Source organism: Anabrus simplex, unplaced genomic scaffold (genome assembly GCF_040414725.1).
Source record: "Anabrus simplex isolate iqAnaSimp1 unplaced genomic scaffold, ASM4041472v1 ctg00000124.1, whole genome shotgun sequence".
Lineage (NCBI taxonomy): Eukaryota > Metazoa > Arthropoda > Insecta > Orthoptera > Tettigoniidae > Anabrus > Anabrus simplex.
Window position 1 is genome coordinate 87,073 of NW_027130073.1, and position 20,492 is coordinate 107,564.

The following is a 20,492-nucleotide window of genomic DNA, read 5'->3' on the forward strand; positions in this document are numbered from 1 at the left end:
ATCTTGCGAAGGTTATAACTGTTGTCTCCTCATTTTATATATTTCCCTTTAATCTTATTATTACTATTGATTTCAAATGTGTTCTTTTATGTTCCTGTTTAGGAGAGACAAAAATTATCTGTACATAAAGTTATAATATTTTGATGAATTGAATGAGAATACCTAAATAAATTTTAAATCTTCGAGTTTTCTTCCTTAAATAATCAAACGTTAGTTTATAACATGGATTCTCTTGTGTACTTTTTTCATTTAAACTTGATTCAAAGTCATTTGTTTGAAGAAGGTAAATTTCTAAACTTTCTAAAACATTCATTAATTTTCTCTTTTTGGCTGAATGCAACAACACTATGTCATTAGAAATGTCTGCTGAACTCATGGCCTTGAACAAAAATCCTCAGTTGCCAGAATCACCCAAGATTTTGCGATTTAGTCCCTTCTTGCAAGATGGTATTATTTGTCTGGACGGCCGCCTACAATTCGCAGACCTGATAAATTGCAAAAGCACCCAGTAGTTTTGGATGGATCGAATACATTCACACCCCTGCTAATTCGGCAGACCCATATCAGACTCCATCACTTGGGCGTACGCATAATATGTACTGAACTTCGCAATGAATATTAGATTCTACGAGAGTGCCAAATCATCAAAAAATGTGATGCACAGATGCCTGCCATGCAAAATATCCCACAAGAAAAGGTGTGAAGTGATAGAAGCCCCATTGCCTTTAGATCGCGTCTATCATATTCGACCATTTGCTGTGACCGAAATCGACTTCACAGGACCACTCTATAACAAGTGAGAGAACACGCCCATAGAAGGTTCATTCTGTTCATGTGTGCAACTATAAGAACTATACAACTGGAACTCTTAATGGACTTAACTACCGACAGATTCTTAATGGCGTTTCAATGCTTCATAGGACGACGATGTGTCCCACATACTATATACACCATAGCGAGTAAAAAGAAGAGGTGTGATCAATCCCCTAGTTCATCGGTTCCTTCGCTAGGCCGCTCTTCCAGCAGTAAGTGATCTTGAGCTTACAAGTCAGCATACGAATAAAAGACAATTATTGCATGCAAAATACTATGCTTTTGCTTACCATTCCAGAAATCAGTTCTCAGATAGTTTAGATAGCTTCCGGGTATACTTTGTGGTCTTAAGAATATTTACGTTCCTTTCTCATATGTCTTGTTATAAAATAAAATCGATTCTTTATATAATGTAACACAAGTTTACGGATAATGTCCGCAACATGGTCATCGCAGCATCCTAATTCTTTCAAATTAATAGTGATACTGTGCAAACTCTCCACATACTCATAAAATATATCAATAATAAAGAATAATGTTATTTGCTTTAAGTGCCACTAACTACTTTTACAGTTTTCGGAGACACCTAGGTGCCGGAATTTAGTCCTGCAGGAGTTCTTTTACGTGTCCGTAAACCTACCGACACGAAGCTGACGTATTTGAGCACTTTCAAATACCACCAGACTGAGCCTGGATCTAACCTGCCAAGTTTGGGTCAAAAGGCCAACGCCTCAACCGTCTGAGCCACTCAGCCTGGCGTAAAATATATCGCCCCATAGACCATGTTCACAGAAGAGTTCTTGTTCCACTACACTTTCAGCTTGCACGAACACATTATAAACTGCTCTTGAAGGATGGTTGAGGAAAGTGCTGTCAGTACTGTATTTATTGCTATAGTCCCTAATAAATGTGAGGGATGCGGCAAGTATTTCTTCTGTAGGCTTTCCGTGAAGCAGGCTGACACATTCATGACATTTCGTGACCTTGGATACATTGCGTACTATATATCCTCCTAGATAATAAATCAAACACTCCTCTGCAAGATTGCGGCTATCACTGTTAATTAGACCTAAATTGTTCTCCCAGTCCGGTAAGAGTTCATCCATGTTCTCAGTGAAGTCAAGTGCTTACCTTATTCTATTTTGTGCATGTTCTATTACAGCCTTATTTGTCTCTTCTGTCTCCTTAACCAGTGTTGTCATTTGATTGACGAATGAAGCCAATATCAGTTCAAATTTGGGCTCACAATTACTACCCGATGACAGGGCATGTTTGTTTGGGATATAAATAGTCTGCAACATGTGTAAATTCAGAAAATCTATTGTTGAAGGGTGGTCATCACAAAGTGCCCTTCTGGATCTTGAATAAATTCGGCTGTGAGCACATATAAGAATCCTCCATTATTCCATAAAATCTCAGACACATGTATGGTGCTCTCAGTTGTTACTCTTAGGGATTCAAGAGTTCTTTAAGAAGCAAGAGTGTTATTCTTCCCACTGAGGTTATCTTCCCATTTTACTGGTTTGATGCCTTATTGAATCTTTATAAAGAGCCCCTGCTGGTGTATAAGTATTTAATATTATTAGGAAATTTAAATTCCCTAGTGTACATTTCTGTCTGATCACTGTCTTCAAATTCTTCTGAGTTTATGTGTTTTCGTGTGTTTAATTGTTTCATGAGATATTGTGGCAAATTGGGGAATAATGAGGGACAGCACCAGTTTTCAGTTTCCATCTATCTCTAGGAATTTCTACCTGTTCGCCTTGTATCACAAAGGCATCTGATTTAGCAATAAATTCATCAGAAAAATGTGAATCGCACACATAACACTTATCACCTTTTCCCATTTTAAAAATTCTGCTTCATATTTAGGTGGTTTGAAGAAGTACCGTTCGTACTTTTATAGCCAAACTTACAGCCTGGAACGAAGCAAGTAGGCATTTTTTCCTCCTCCGTATGTTTGTAAGTTTTATAACTCAGCACTATATTTACACTAAATAAATGAATACAATAAAAAATCACAAGCTTTCACTTAACAATAATGCAAGACACTTACGTTTTTGCCTTCACAGAACAACACTACCGAATATAACCATATTACAACTACTACAGATACCAACCTTCAGATAGTAATGGTGCTGCTCCTAGCAGACGATTCATCCCAGTCCCTATACTAGCCAACAGGAAACAACTTAAGAGCTCACACTTTCTCTTCCACTCATTATGTATATACCAACAATGCCCAAACATTCCAAGCTATGAACAGAGAACTTCAACTCTCAGACGTGTTCAGCAGTCCAAAGACCAATGAATATATGGCACATCACAATGTGACGTGGAAGTTTAAAGCTCCATGGATGGCTTGGTAGGGAAGATGGTGGGAGAGAATGATTGGCTCCATTAAACGCTGCCTTAGAAAGGTTCCAGGTTGCTCACAGGTCAATGAAGAGCGTCTCCGTACAGTTGTAATCAGCAATGAAGCCACCCTGAATTCACGTCTCATTGTACAAGATGGAAGTAACTCTGAAGTGTTAACAACCTCATATTTCCTCAATGATGAGAAACTCACGACCATACAGTTGGACCTGAGACAGTAAATAAGAAAGACCTTACGAGGGAATTTCGTATGAAGATGAAAACGGTTTAAGACTTTTGGCAAAGGAGGAAAAAGCAATACCTCCTTCAGCTACGGAGCTACCATGAGGTCAATCTCCTACCAGTAACGTAAACAACCGAGACTTCGAGTAGAATATGATGCCCTCTTACAAGAAGACATCCTGCCTAGCCCGAGTCAATGAAGTCCTTCAGGGGAGGGACAGCCAAGTGAGGACAGCCATCCTGCGTCTGCCGGATGGTTCAAGAGTCAGTCGAGGAGTGCAACTGGTTATTCCTCTCGAAATCGACCTGGGTGGGATGTTATGGTTTAAATGTACAAGCAAATGCCACCAGCCAGCAGGGCTCATAACTAAGTGGAGTTACATGCTTGTAGATTCTTCCTTGTTTTGTAAGTTGTAGTAATAAAGTGTTGTGAGAGAGACATAGTTATTATTTGCACATTACAACTCGACAGTGATGGGTCCTCGCCCAGTGACCCAGTCTCTGCAAATTGAAAAGACCGACCGACCAACCACTGATCTGCATTCAGGGCAGTCGCCAAGGTGACAGATTCTGTATCGGTTGAATACCTAGTATTTTCTTAAATAATTGCAAAGAATTCGGAAATTTATTGCACATGTTCCTTAGTAAATGTCCCCTTCCTATAAATGAATATTTCACCAATTTTTCCTCCTGAATTCCAACTTCATCTTCATATTGTGATCTTTCCCACTTTTAAAAACACCACACAAACTTATTCATCTACTAATATCAGTCCACGCCATCTCTCCACACTAGGGGCCGATGACCTTCGATGTCAGGCCCCTTAAAACAACAAGCATCATTATCATCATCATCTCTCCACTGACAGCTTACAACATTTCACATATATAATGGGAATCAATCGAGGGAGGTTCCACCATTCAACACTTTATATAACATTTATTACATGAATATCAGTTTTGATTCCCTTGGAATCATCATCAGTTCAAAGTAAATAAATAAATAAATAAATAAATCAAAAGGGTATTAAGACTCATTCAACATGAAATTTGCCTTTAAACACACTTAAAATGGTTGACATGGATTATATGTCATAAAAACACGCTAGTCCTAGGATCCAGGTCACAAATAATTGGAGTGCATTTGTACAATGTTGAATGGTGTTTTAAAATAATATATTATACCCGTAACACGGTTCTAAGTTAAAGTCCCCGATGTGTGTGGAGTTAGGTTACCCACCGAGCATGCTTCTCCTGCAAGCATGTCAGCTGAGAGCAGCGGCTAAGTGTGACGTCAAAAACTGGGGAACTTGGTCAAGGCTATATTACGTCAGCCGATGGAATATTCGATTCCTTTCTATCATTAATTTCTTCTGAGTGAATTAAGATATGAAGAAATGAACACTACATCACCGTGTAGCCTAATTTTTTATAATCATGACTTCCAAGTTTCAAAGAGATCTGTTGAAAATCACGGAAAATATTAGCAGTTACAATTTCTTAGGGATACCGAATAAAAAGGCAGGCATTTCTCTTGTCAAGCCAGGGAGGATGAGCTTGACTGTGCTAGCGAGAACACATATGCGCCTCTTGCTCCGCTGTCCCTCTCCTCGCCAGGTGCTCTGTACTTTCTAAGTGCTAGCCAGGCAACTGTACTTGCTGGTACACTTCCGAAAGAGCATTTGTCAGAGCTGAGAACTTTTCAGTGCTCGCTTTCTGTTCTCTTTCAGGATTCTTTTCAGGAGGACCAGGATTGGGAAGCTATCTGTTCCAGCGAGACCGGCTGACTACGACTACAGGAGAGCCGTAGCAAAACTACAAACGGCGCTCATCGCTGCAGAAGACCTCGATCTACGATGCTCGGCGCTGTTGGTGTACAACCAGTGGGGGAAGCACACCTACGAGGAGACGATTTACATAATCGATCTCCTTAGAGCGATCGCAGAGTTCATCGGAGAGTCGCTCTTCGAGATCATCAGCGAGGTGATCCCCGGCTGCGCGGTCATCATCCGCCCTAGGGATGCAACAAGCCTTAGGAGCTACGAGGAGCTGGCGTCCCAGCAGCACCAAGTGGTCAGACTACCATGATTCAGGGAGCGCCTAGACGTCTCAGGCTACCAGGAGGCAGCCACCCAGACGGAGCCAAGGACCGAGGATGACGATGAAGGCGCTCCCGAGCGTTGCAATGGCGCGCCCGCACTTGGACCGCTGTACTTTACGAAGTACACACAGACCAACAAGGCCGCCAACCAAGATCGTCAACCACCTGCCAGGGCGAAGTGGATGCAGACGCAGATGTAGAACAACCAGGAAGGGACAGTTACCCGGGCACAATCCAGGAAAGCGCTCAGGACGGTGGACGGCTGCACAGCAGTGGAGGAGGACACCCCTGGCATTCAGAGGCTGCTGCCCAGGCCCAGCCTGCCAGTGCGACTGTCGAGCTGCAGACGTCGACATGCGCCCCACAGGACAGGGAACACAGTCGAGTGTTAGCACCGACTGACGCCACCACCGCCAGCCAGGAGAAGGAAGAAGACGGCGACGCAGTGGAACCACCCACTACCCCGGGATCACCAGGCCGGGAGGAGGGCCACTAGGAAGAGGCCTCTTCCCCTGCCGAGAAGAGATCCCGGGGGGGAAGAAGACGCTGGCCCACCAGGAGAGGGCTGCCCAGCTGTAACCCAGGACTGCTCCCAGGAGAGCAGCCGAGCAAAGAACCAATCAGGCGAGGACCTCACTGGGTAGCGGTTATCAGGGGAGATCCAAACGTACCCTTCAACAGCTCCTTCAGTGTTTCCGCTGTTTGAGGTGGGGCCACCGGCAGGAGAGTTGTGAGCTCTTAGTGAGGTGCAACCATTGTGGGGGTGATCACCATTACACGGCCTGCGCAGCATGTAAAGAGACGCCGGTGTTCGCCAAATGCGCAAGGGGCAACCCGGCCTCTAACCGCAGTTGCCCTGTCTACCGGGCCATGGTGCATGCAGAGAGGAAGGAGGCCCGGCATCATGACCCACCCTCTTCCAGGAGGCCCCCGCCCCGGCAGGCTTGGCCTCATTCTCCGGGATCAGAGACTGGGTACGAGGGCAAGGCCCGCGCTAGTCACTGCAGTGCCCAAACGGACTGATCCCCTGGCATATGGAATGGCAAGACGATGGATCATGGCTGGTGCATTATACCTCTTCTCAATTAACAATACCACTGGACCTATCCAGCCTACATCCTTGCATGTGCTATCACAAGATGTCAGGTTTTACAAGTAGGCTCTTTTCTTTTCTGCCTATGTGGTATTTCCATGACCCTTTAATACCACACCTTAACACTACCTTACCAACACAAACTCTTGCCGTGGTAGCGAGTCTAACTCAGAAACCGGCAGATACTCCTTGTATCTCTTCCCACTCTTCTCTGCTATCTCTCTCTTCTTAGAAATAATAGCATGTTGGAGACAAAGTAGATTGAGTCGATTGTCATGCGGGGGGGAGAACGAGCTTCGAGCCTCCCCGCCCCCGAATAAAAATGCGGGAAAAAAATATGTCAAGCCAGTTCACTTTGTACCACAGCCGAGATCTACCGGCCGGCTGTTGGGTATTCCGCTGTCCTAATGTAAGTAGTCAGTTCGACCCTCTGCGAAGTTTAAATCCGTGTACTACAAAGCATTATAAGACTTAGAATATTTTCAGTGTCGTGCGTGTGGTGATAGAAACTGCGCCTAAGTTGAAATGTGAACGGTTGTGGAGTTTTACCATTTACGAGAACAGTGTGACGGAAACTTACATTTTCTCACCAATACAATGTTACGCTAAAATAATTTGATGTTCATATTTCAACAGCAGTGATTAACTTTACAGAGTTATTTAACATTGAAGACTGAAAGTGTTGAAACAAAACTGTCCATGATTTTATATTTAATCTTGACAAATGATAAACTGTGATAGTAGTGAAACATAATCCTATATTTTCAGACTGTTCAGGTTATTGAATTTACAGTAGTGAAGCATCACAGTGCATAATTATTCTACCAAAGGTATTGGAACATTTTTTCAAACTGTATGTCTATGTTACGAACAACTGATACAATTAATCATATTTAACAGTGTCGTCAAACTTAGATTTTACTTTACAAGTGACCAGATTCTTAAGTGAGCATAAACTCAGTATTGTATTTGAATGATCTGGTGCATTAAACATTCCTTAATTATCCCGGTAAGACTTGTGTCGAACCCAGGACGGTTCCAGGAAGGACAGTGTTTTCTTTGCCATTTTCAATAGTGAATGGGACTAAATTCATGGAACTCATTCTTTTTCCTTTGATGTTGTGTGAAGTGTTAAAACGGGATACCTTGTTTACAACGTCATTATTCGGACAATGTTCTCACACTTAACTTTAATAAGGTGGCATTTGTTTTACATGATTGATACATCACAAGTTTAATTTTGAGTTCAATTTAATCCATCAGTAATGACTGTGTTCTTCTAATTAATTAGTGAAATCCCACTGTGAAGACAATTGATTGCCGCTTGTGACTCGTTAAAGATCGCTACTAACACTAAGCTCATTTGTGCAGATCAGTTACTTTGAATCCATTTCGTATCCCAGTGCCGTGTTACAACCAATACCACGAGTGCCCCTAGATCATCCAGACCTCCTAGATATTCTATACCTTCTAGATGTTCGAGACCAGCTCGGAAGATGGTGGCACCATCAATAAACATTGCAAACCCGCAATGTACCAGGACCAGTTCAATCCCAGGAGAAGTACTCATTGTAACTGCTGTGCTGAGGTGATGTTAAATTCTGACATTATTTTATGAATAAACTTTGAACGAAAATTAGCGTTCCATTATACTTACTGTATTTTACTTCCGTCTCCTCTGTAACAAGTCACATAAAGACCGGACACCCCTGTGCCGAGTCTTGTGTTCAGCTAGCCATCAAAATAAACTTTTACGGTTACATTAAAAAAACTTGGAAGCCTTTACCTTTAAGATTCTATTTGTAAAGAAAAATAAACTGTATTGAAAAGGTGGACACCGTAAGGTTGTTTTGAATACATATTATATGACATTTCACACATAGTCGAGCAGCTTGTCTCCTTTCTCCCAAGTCTTCACAGCCCGAACTTCGCAACATTTTTAAACGCTGCTCTTCTGTCAGAAATCACCCAGAATAAATCGAGCTGCTTTTCTTTCGATTTTTTCCACTTCTCAAATCAAGTAATCCTGGTGACGGTTCTATATACTGGAACCATACTCTAGCTGGGGTCTTACCAGAGACTTACATGCTCTCTCCTTTATACTCTTACTACAACCCCTAAATACCCTCATAACCATGTAAAAAGATCTGTACTCTTTATTCACAATACCATTTATGTGATTACCCCAATGAAGATCTTTGTGTTCTCTTTAACTCAGTTGGATCTGAACGATCTTGTACATCAGTTACATTCTATGTTTTACAGAGGATCTGATTTTTACTGCAAACATTTTTTAATTCAGTGATGATGTGTTCATTCTATTCAGTGCAACATTCTGTAAAGTCTGCTGAGACTTTCATTAAGCTCTAGTACAGGAATGAATCATGTTCATATCTCTTGAGGAGAACACCTCCATTAATTTCTGAGAAATGTTAGCATCCACTTGAGTTTAGAAATAACCCAATCCTTTGCTTTTAAGACAAGAAAAATAATGTTAAAATATCTCACTAAATACAGGACTAACTTGCTTAAGCACTGATATCAATAGAGTTAAATACCATAAGTCTGACAATATGTAAGGTTTTACAAGTTCATCACCTGTTTGTCTATGATATAATGATATCTGGTTGTTCTGAACTCTCTGTAGTATTCTTACTGATTGAAATGCTTAAAATAAATACCCACCTTCTTCTTTTTCTTTTTCTTTTTCCCTCTTCTGAAAAAGAAAAGAAAGAATTTAACGTTCAGTAAAAAGTTACATAACTGTGATTAGTCAAAAATGAAGGAACTGGATGAAGAGTGGCAGGGGAATATGGACAACAAGGAAGCAAGGACAAGAATTTCTAACATGATGAGAATTAATATGTAGAAGAGTAAAATCTGCACAGTACTACACGCTGATCATGTAGAAAGCTGGGCAGTAAGGAGAATGGATCAATTAAAGTAGGCAGATTCACTTATAACAGCAATTAACATGACAATTAGCTCAGACAATTGTATGAGTGAAACGAGACATGGACAAAGACACTTATTTAGTTTGGGATTGTGTAATTACTGTCAAATGAACTACTGCAAATCTATATAAAATACATAAGTGCTGTGTGCCAACAGCAGGCACAAAGTTTGTTACCATGTTGAAAAATTAGCGGATTCTAAATCCTTCTAGCAGCGAAAAAATACATTTAGCGGCTAGTAGAATTTTGACGTGTCGGGGAATGTTCTGGTGGCTTTTTAATGTGTAAATACAATGTCACATATTTATGGCATAAATATCACTGATTCAAATTAGTGGGAAAAATTAGAATGTACCTAGTGCCCTGTGGAAGTAACTGTAAATCACCCTTCTTGTAAGAGGGAGGTAGATATTTTTTACTGGATGAGATCTGACTTCCTTTGTGAAGGTGTATATTAGTTCAGTTCTTCACTGGGGTCTGCAGGACTGAGTCATCGTACTGCAGCACCTCAGGGGTCAGTTTATAAAATATCTTAGCGACTTTCATCAGTGTGTGGAAAGTGAAATTAAACAGAACGCCTAGTGCGATAAGAAATACATTGGTTACATTCTGTGTTTTTAATGTTTACATGTTTTAACTGTGCCTTAATGAATGCAACAATGACTCACTGTACTTACTGTGTGCTTAAGTTGAAATATCAAGTGTTGTACTAAGCTCTAAATAAATGCCAAACCCACATGCACCTAAAAATTTAGGAGTGAGTGATTAAACAATAAAGTGTTTGACAACTGGCTTCTTTCAGATCCTGGGAAGAAGAAACTATTTATGTGGAGTGTAAATTTTGTAATGTACACTGGGGTCATGTTACAGTGACTTAAGAATCATTGTACAGGCAAAAGGCAATTTATCAAAGTAGTGAACATAGTCCCCAGCGTAACAACAAGTTACCACTTTTCCGAAATTTAGCTCAATAGAAAACAAAAATCAGCTGAAGGAAATTGCAGCCTATTTATTCTGGAACACTGTAGTTTATTAACCACCATCCACTTTGCTTCAGACTCGGTTGTTTTCAGATACACAGAATGAAGTGTGCAATCAGTAAAAACACATTGGCCATTGTTTCATAAATAAGTTAAAATATACACTGTAGGTGGCAGCCCTTACAGTATCATCATCATCATCATCATCATCATCTGGAGCAGTTTCCAACCACAGGCTGGGTTTGCTTGGAGCATAAGCCTCTCCATCGTTTTCTGTTCATCCACCACTTCTCTTCTCTCACTCTTGTCCAGTTCCCTCCTCTTGCCTCGATGCTTCAGCCATCTCTCCCTCGGTCTACCTCTTGGTTCCCTTCCCTTCAACTTCATTTCTAAAATCTTTCTTGGTATCCTTTCTTTTCCCATCCTCTTAACATGTCCACACCACTACAACGTTGATTTTTCTATCTTTTCTTGTAGAGGTACCTCGTTTCCCATCTCTCGAACTCTCTCATTTCTTACTCTGTCCATTATTCTTATGGTATCGTTAGTGACTAATCAACAAATGTTGCAGTCTTACAATTCCGGTGCAACATTTGACGGTGTAATAGCACCATAACGCCTGGCCATTGTAATACCGTATTTATTTTGTATTGATTTAGGGGTTAGGGCTTATCAGTACGTGGTAAGCCGTTAAGCACTAGATTATCTTATATTTAATTATTTATTCTTTCATTTAACTAAGTTATGCTATTGCAAACACTCCCATTTCTATGCCTATTAAGCTTCATTCCAACTTGGGGAAACAAATATACAAATACACATTTTATTTATGTATTTATTTATTTGTTAACAAATTAAATTAAAATAAGTGTTGAATAATCTAGCAGAATTGGCACCGTCAATCAGCGGATTTCACTCTTACAGTGTTGGCAACACTGGATGTTACTACCAAGGGAGTGACAAAAAGAGGCAGCAAATGGTAGAGTCAGCAAACTGACATGTGTTGGGGAATCAACATGAAGTACTGGATGTGAACATTAATTAAAGTTGTATCTTAAGTCGACGGGAATGAAGAGGAGAGGAGGAGAAGAGAAACTGTGCTAGAGATAGAAGTATAGCTTTGTCAAGAAAGGAAAAGATGCTTAACTACTAGTTCTCTAAAAGGAAGTACAGTATAGTAGAATTAGAGAAAATGAAGAGTACTACTGTAGAAGTAAACGTAGACTAGAACAGTAATTAGTACTGGTAATAATGATAACTTCTAAAATTTTAATGGAAAGAAGATGAAACTGTTAATGGAAGAAATGCAGATAATTACTCTTATTGAGAGGATCTGGAATCTACATCACAAGTTTTAGATCAGGTAAGATGAAGCTCTTCATCTCTCCATATCCGGACTGCCTTGTCATTTGCTTGGAGCAATATAAAGATGGGAATCTTCCACCTAATCAATACTTTATTGATATATAGCTTCTAAAATATATCTATCTCACATTAGTATACAGGACCGGTTTCGACTCCTATTCAGCTTCAGCTGATTATAGAACCTAATGTTCACATAATCTACAATTCAAAACATCACTAATACCAATAATGATTATCACTTATATACAAATGGTAATATTGTAGTGTTAAAATGTGTTTAGGTGTTTTTCTAAAATGTTTGTCAATGTTCATATGACTGCAATGTGTATCACTAAAACTCCACTTAATCTATTCCTGAATGCCACATAACTCATTACAACGTGCTCTCGAACAACACATATCGACAAACTAAGAACGACACATCTATTGACACGTCCAATGGAACACAACTATTAGTACGTTTACATGCAGGATTCAGATCGATCTGAGTACACTTCCCGTATTGAGAACGCCATGTAAACGGGGACTCAGTTCGGATTGAGTCTCAAGGTCGATACGGTAAAATCTGGGATCGTATCGTACTCGGTTCGAATTGAGTTCCATGTAAATGCGGATCGTACCGAGATCGTATTGAAAACGACTGCGCGCACACTCCATGTTTGTTCTGACAAAATCATCATCATTTAAGTTCTGTCGAAATATAATAAGTCAGTAAATATATTTACCTGCATAAATGATCAGCAACTGCAATCATATTATAAGACAGCCAGCCCTTGCGATTAAGAATATCATCTGTTGGGGGTAAAATTGGAATGTGCGTTGTATCTATTGCACCAATTACATTTGGAATACCACACATACTTTCAAAACTGGAAGTTATCTCCTGGGCTTCTACTTCATTAGGCGTTTTTAAATTCTAAGAGGTGATATCGATTTTACTACAATTCTGCATCGTCTTAATACGTCTGTGATGCTGGCGGATTCAATAAGATACTCAAATACTACATGTAAATGGGGATCGTATTCAATACGGTAAGTGAACTCGAATCGATCTCAATCCCCATGTAAAGGTACTACATGAAGAGGGGAGCACTTGCACTTATTAAACTAGACAATAAGGCTGACACCATAAAATGAAATAAGACAACATATTATGATGTTTTAACATAAATTAAGTAGCATAATAACAAATACTGAATGTGTGTACTCATCAAGATCAACAGCCCACACCAGTGAACATACTAGAATATTCTGCAAACTACAAACTAATTAAATGTTTTATTAACAGAGATCAAAATGTTTTTAATGTGTGCTATAAGAATACTACACAACAATTTTAAGTTAGAAGAACATTACACATTGTAACCGTCCAGGCTTCACCAGACATATTAACTGTAATTGTACAGTCCTATTACGTGATATCACTCAATATCAAGGTTATCCGTCATTGGAAATTATTCATGAAGACATGTTAATTTAACTTCAATCAATTGTAAATAAGAAGGCTTTTGGAATCATATTGCATATATTAGAACATCATTTATTATTATATTATAGATAGGAATTCATTATGTACTGTAAATATGGTCAATATGTTGAGACAGAGTTTGTGACATTTCATCTCATATTTGTGTACATGGAAAAGTTATTCTTGATGCTTGGGAAGTTAGGACGAGTCACTGGGGTTTAACTCATGAGCAATGTATTATACAGCGACCTGCGTGCAATGCTAGGGCAAGCTACGAGACTACATCATCGACACGCCTACTTGTTACTGGTGAAAAATGAAGAGAGGGAAGATATGAGACGAGATCTATGAATCAGAGGCTTCACTGTAAAGAGATTTGGTATGGAGCAGTTACCAAGGGTGGGGTGAGCCCGGGTATATTATCATGCACGGAGCAGTCTCAAGAACCACAACACAGAATTATATTTTTGGGAGAGTGAGTTATCACTTCGAGATAGACGTAGCCGCTGTGATGCTGTCGGATCAGGGTGAGACGAAACAAGTATATGGCTTGTGATATATTCTATATTATTCTGGATGAAGAACTACGTTAGTTCAAGTCCACGGTACTTGGTACAAGTCTGTATTGTATTAGGAGAATAGCTAAGTTGGATGGAGATTTCTAATAACATGGAAAAATTCATAACACTGAATTTTCTCCTCCTAAGATCAACGGTGATCAATTTCCACAAGCATAGAGCCAATGTCTAATTTAAAGACTAGGCAATTAGGGAGTGCTAGTCCACATAGCCCAAACCATATTGCAGAAAGAAGGAAGGAAGGAAGGAAGGAAGGAAGGAAGGAAGGAAGGAAGGAAGGAAGGATGTCCATGGAGCCAGTCTACAACGAGACAAGGGGAACGAGTAACCATGGAATACAGATGACCTCAACGGAAGCTACAATTGGCGAGCCACAATTAGATAATGCACACGCGGGGAGCTCCTTAGAAACACGCGGCACCACCAGATAAGATCCTTCATTGCCGCAGAACTGAGAAAGAAGGGATTCAGTGTGCATGAGGAGGTACACGGACTGGCCGTAAATGGTAGTTCGCAAAGAATTGACATCATAGCCTTTAAAGAAAACAGCTCTCAAAGATTCATACTAGATCCGACGGTCAGGTTCGAGCACCATAGCGGTCAGCCAGAGGAGGTTAATCTAGAAAAGATTAAAAAATACAAACCAACTATCCCTTACTACAAATCCAAATACCACCTTCAGGAAATTGAAATAATAGGGATAATGGTCGGAGCACGCGGTACCATACCTCGTCACTTCGTCGCCACATGGAAGCGCTTCCAACTCCCAATGAAACTCATCCCGGAAATCGCGACCCTCGTCCTCCGAGCCTCCATCAAGATCATGAGGCACCACCTCTACAGCTAATTTTGAATGTTTTTTTATTAATACATATGTACATAAAATTGATATGTTTTACCTTGTTCTTAGCGGCAGCCTGTAAATACAGGAGGTCTTTCCAAAATAAATGGAAATAATAATACAGTAACGTTAAATTCTTAATTCCCTCCAAGCTAAAAGGAACTTTTCTGACTCATCTCATTTTTTGTTTGTTTAATAAATTCATTTGACCAGATATTGCGTTAATGTTCTTTCTCAAAGTGATACTTAATGGTTTATTATTTAAAATACTACTCCCGTGTTTTAAGCGTAAGTCTCTATGCATATAAATTTTGCTGTACAGTTTTGTTTAAAACTATAAAGCTGGGGCCCAAACAATACATAGAGAAATGGGAAACCACGGAATGATAATTGATATTTCTATTTACGTGGCAAATTGCGGGCAAGCCACATATAGTTTATATTTATGTTCATGTGTCCCCAGCTATTAACTTTCGTCTCCCTAAGTGTGAAGCCTAGGAGAGCGAACAGTTACAACATTATTTTAACAAATTATGTGGCATTCAGGAATAGATTAAGTGGAGTTTTAGTGACACACATTGCAGTCATATGAACATTGACGAATATTTTAGAAAAACACTTAACACATTTTAACACTACAATATTACCATTTGTATATAAATGATAATTATTATTGGTGTTAGTGATGTTTTGAATTGCACATTATGTTAACATTAGGTTCTATAATCAGCTGAAGATGACCTGAATAGGGGTCGAAATCGGTCCTGAATACTACTGTGACATAAATATATTGTAGAAGCTGTATATCAAAGTATTGATTAGGTGGAAGATTCCCATCTTTATAACTGTGTATACTAAACTATCAATATGGACATGAAACTAATAGACTATGATGATTGGAGCAAATCTATTGTGGAGAAAGGAACATCAAGTTGAAAGCGTACTTAAAGACCTGCATGCGCGTAAGGTATCTCTGGACTGCCTTGTCATTTGCTTGGAGCATATTGATTGTGGAGAAAGGAACATCAAGTTGAAAGCATACTTAAAGACCTGCATGCGCGTAAGGTATCTCTGGACTGCCTTGTCATTTGCTTGGAGCATATTGATTGTGGAGAAAGGAACATCAAGATGAAAGCATACTTAAAGACCTGCATGCGCGTAAGGTATCTCTGGACTGCCTTGTCATTTGCTTGGAGCATATTGATTGTGGAGAAAGGAACATCAAGATGAAAGCATACTTAAAGACCTGCCTGCGCACAAGGTATCTGTACCATGTGGAAGGAGGCCTATTTCCTCAGGTTCACCTTACAACTTTATACTGCCAGTCTGAAATGATTCCAAGTTCTCCATACCAGACAAGAGAGCTTTTCATCAGTAACGCATCATCTAGTTACCCCTCCATTTTTTCTGTGTCCCTTTCTGGATTTTGGTTCTTAAGAGGATGCTCTTCCTTGATCTGTGTCATCGTCTGACTGGCCAGTCTCCGTTCCACATCTGCAGCTACATCCCTCCGGATGAGTGGTTGAATTAGGTATATTTTCTGGAATGATTTTGGATTTAGGCTATCTGTTACAACTCACACCATGCCCTTTTCTGCGATGTCAACCTGCTGGATGTGTGCTGCTATTCCAGACTGGTGTTGTATAATCTGAGGCTAAGGGCTGAGATTCATAATGTTTTTGAATAGAGGAGAAAGTAAAGAGCAACCCTAAAGGAGTTAATGAGAATGGCAAGTATCCTCTAAAGACCCAAGGACAAATATAGACATTTCAAAAAATATTATTGACTCTTAAATAACAAAATATGACAAATCTGCAGAAATAATATTTTAGGTCATTTAAGTGATTTAGGTGGGGGTGGAGGAAGATGAACTTTTGGCCAAGGGGTCCTTTCGAGGTTCTGCGGTGGTGGTGGGGGGGGGGGGCAGATTGACATTAACTTCATTTCTTTTCTATTCATTTTGATCTTAAGGTGCAAAATATAACATACCTGTAAAAACAGTATTTTAGGAATATTTTGGAGAGTTTAATTTAATTTAATATTGTGCGGCTATTTCTAGCTGAGTGCAGCCTTTGTAAGGCAGACCCTTCGATGAGGGTGGGCGGCATCTGACAGAGGTAGGTAACTGCGTGTTGTTGTGGTGGAGGATGGTGTTATGTGTGGTGTGCGAGTTGCAGGGATGTTGGGGAGAGCACAAACACCCAGCCCCCGGGCCAATGGAATTAACCAATGAAGGTTAAAATCTTCGATCCGGCCGGGAATCGAACCCGTAGCCCTCTGAACCGAAGGCCAGTACGCTGACCATTCAGCCAACGAGTCGGACCATTTTGGAGAGTGATTCTGGGGTTATTTTTGGCTGTATCATATAGAATATATTGGGGACATCCAAGTTTCAGCACTTACACCGTGCAGCCACCTATACCTTACAATAGAACACACAACAGCTACAAACATAAAACGCAGAATGTATGGTACAAAAGATCACCACATGTTACACTAATTGTCTCGGCCACAACTTGATAAAACACGTGATGTGTCATACAAGATACACAGGATCCATAGCAGTGGCGTATACTGGGGGCTACCAAGGCTATCAGTGAAGCCCAAACCTCAAATGCAAACAATGGAAATCTAAAACACATTGTAATGTAAGCATCTGACACATTGTTCCATTTACAAACCTTGAAAGCAATGAGAAAAACCACCGCACATATTTCTGAGAACAAGGCTTCGGAGACTGATATTGCAGTCCAGACTCTAGACCCTTCCCCTTGCGTCATCGCACATGGCTTGCTGCTGTATGCCTGATAGGCGCGGGGACTGGGGAGGATAGGTGTGCTAGGCTTCGGTCCGTCAGATCGCCACTGCTAACTATCAACCATGCGTTACTCATCGTAGCCTATATACTTCCTTACCTCATCCTTCTGACTTAATTATATAGATAACAGAGTGCTGCTATTTAACTCCTGTTTGCTCTTACATCCTTGTAGGAAGACACTGCAAGGCAGCTGTTATAGGAGTAATACAGTTTTATTTTTATAGGTATATCTGCTGAAATGAAATGCAGTCTTTCAGGTTTAGTGTTCTCTTTTGTTGGTTGGAATCGAACCCACGATCATGGGTCGGACACCACCACTGATCTCCTGAGGACCCAATTAAGCTGTGAACGATGGGTATGACTGCTGTAAAATTCAACATTTTTATTTAATAATAATAATAATAATAATAATAATAATAATAATAATAATAATAATAATAATAATAATAATGGTGCATGACATCTGTAAAGGCTTGGTGGTGACCTAATGAGGATAAAATGAATAACAAAGACGTCATAAACACCCAGTCCCCAAGCTAGGAGAATTAACAGTATTAGGGGTTGATTCTGAAAATTGAACTGGGGCTATTGGACCAAAGGCAAACATTCTATCCATTTAGCCACAAAGCCGGACTTCATTTTGCTAAACCTTAGGTTACCATCTTCACTGATCAGGTGTTGAGTATTGGTAGTGGCAAAGGCCAGGGCAGTAGCTTGTGAAGCAGCCTAGACAACACAGGAGGCTTCACCGTTGGCAATTGGCTGCAGCTCAAAATGCTTAAGGTTTGACATTCACTTAACCAACTATCAAAAAGGGGTAAGCTAAGTCCAGTGGTAGCCCACGTCTTGATCCCAGCATATGCCACAGGGCCATAGAGGTTATAAAATAGGTTCAGATAATTTTCTATCATATTTCAATGCTATAAACAACCATGTCTATTTACTAGGTACTCACCCTTTTGCGTGGCATCTCTTTAATCTGAAATAGAGAACAGGACAATTATTTCAAGTACTAAACACTCCAATACAGTATATTTTACAAATAGATAAGTAGTGTTTCATGAGGTACTTCCAGGCATACTAGAATTTCAAACTTGGTACCCATGAACAAAACTCCTGCTGGAGGTTTAGCTGGTGAGGATTCAGAAGCAAATGAGTTCAGTAGGCAAACCTGAGGTGATGACCTACAATGATCATGTTCCTGGAAATCAGATTCATTTTTAATATCACACCCTAGTCTGAGGTAATCTACATTAAAATTTGCAAGTTGAGAGTATTGGTAGAGATATATAAAGGCAGACAGGAATTAATGAGGTACTTCAAGATACCTGGAGGTAGAAACCTGCAAACTCCTTCGGAAAGTCAAGAATTCCCTAAGCATCCCAAATGGTTTTTTTTTTTGTTTTTTTGCAAGTTATTTTACGTCACACAGACACAGATAGATCTTACGGCGACGATGGTACAGGAAGGGGCTAGGAGTGGGAAGGAAGCAGCCGTGGCCTTAATTAAGGTACAGCCCCAGCATTTGCCTGGTGTGAAAATGGGAAACCACTAAAAACCATCTTCAGGGCTGGCGACAGTGGGGTTCGAACCCACTATCTCCCAAATACTGGACACTGGACACTGGCCGCACTTAAGCGACTACAGCTATCGAGCTCGGACCAAGTGTTTTTAGCTGGGCTGGGGACCAGGAACTGGAAGCAAAATTACATAAGTACAATAGGAGAAGCACTGGTAAAGTGAAATGTAAGGTAGATCTGCCAGGAACCATACCTAATCTAGATCACCTCTATATGGCCCATCCCATTCATAATTCACCTTCTTAAAACTGCTCTTATGGTTTATTCTAATCAAAATAATTACCACTTTATCCAGATCAATTTTGTTGTTATTTTAGTTATAAGAAATATGTTCCTTAAGGAGGAATAAAAGTTGTTAAACAAAATTAAGATTATTTCTTTCTGTCAGACCTCTCTAGAAGACATTCAGTACTCTCCTGACAGTATTACACTTTCATGTGTAGGATCACAACACTTTCTGTTTCTTCACAAGTAGTCAATCAGTTAACATTACTTTTTTCCAACGTAACTGGTACAGTACTTTTCAGGCTCTTCCCTTGCATTACAACTTATGTTGTAAATCTGATGTTAATAACCATTAACATAACCAATGAAATTGTCCCGGCATAAGCTTTTGAGAGTTGTTGCTGATCAAGCCAGTTATAAAATGACGCATTGAGCTAAAAGTATGTAAAAACAAAAAGGCGCCTGCAGGGTTTCTGCCCACTTTGATATACAGTACAGTAAATATGATATAACCGCGCCATAACCTGTGATGACCATCCTGTGCGGGTTTGGTGGCACTGGGGGCAGATCCCCATGTTGTGAAAAGACACACAGGTGTAATCCCTGGCATCATGGTGTAGAGAGCCATAAGAAATGCTTTCAGATCACCTCTAATGGTGCTTCGGCAGACTTTGACGGCACAGCGATACGTTACAGGCATTCTGCGTCTTCACGTTCTACCCTTTATGGAACAGCACCCTGGGACAGTGAACCAACAAGATCATACACATCCACACACAGCACATGTCTATGGACTGCCTAGAGCATGTTGAGGTCCTCCCGTGGCTAGCAAGATCCACAGACTTCTCCATCACTGAACACGTGTGGGATGAGAGTAGAATGGGACCGTCCCAGTACAAACCTGCAGCACCTGGAGGGACAGATGCAGTAACTGTGGACAAACTTGCCTCATGAGTGTTTCCAAAGGCTGTTTGACACCATTCCAAACTGCATAAGGGCATGCATTGTGGCCAGGGGGGTGCGATACCCGACTGACCTGGCGCTAATATTCCAACTATTTAGCGTCAAAAATTTCAATT

At 40.3% G+C, this 20,492-nt stretch overlaps 1 long non-coding RNA gene across 6 annotated transcripts in view; it reads right to left on the reverse strand.

The window, feature by feature from the left end:
- The window catches only part of LOC137503445 (uncharacterized), a 282,266-nt gene that overhangs the window by 75,697 nt on the left and 186,077 nt on the right, over positions 1–20,492 (reverse strand). For all 6 annotated transcript variants that reach the window (XR_011019127.1, XR_011019128.1, XR_011019131.1 and 3 more), the window contains 2 exons: positions 18,564–18,587; positions 9,290–9,320 (listed from right to left, as the gene is read on the reverse strand). This is a non-coding gene — a long non-coding RNA (uncharacterized lncRNA). The remainder of the gene's footprint in view (positions 1–9,289; positions 9,321–18,563; positions 18,588–20,492) is intronic.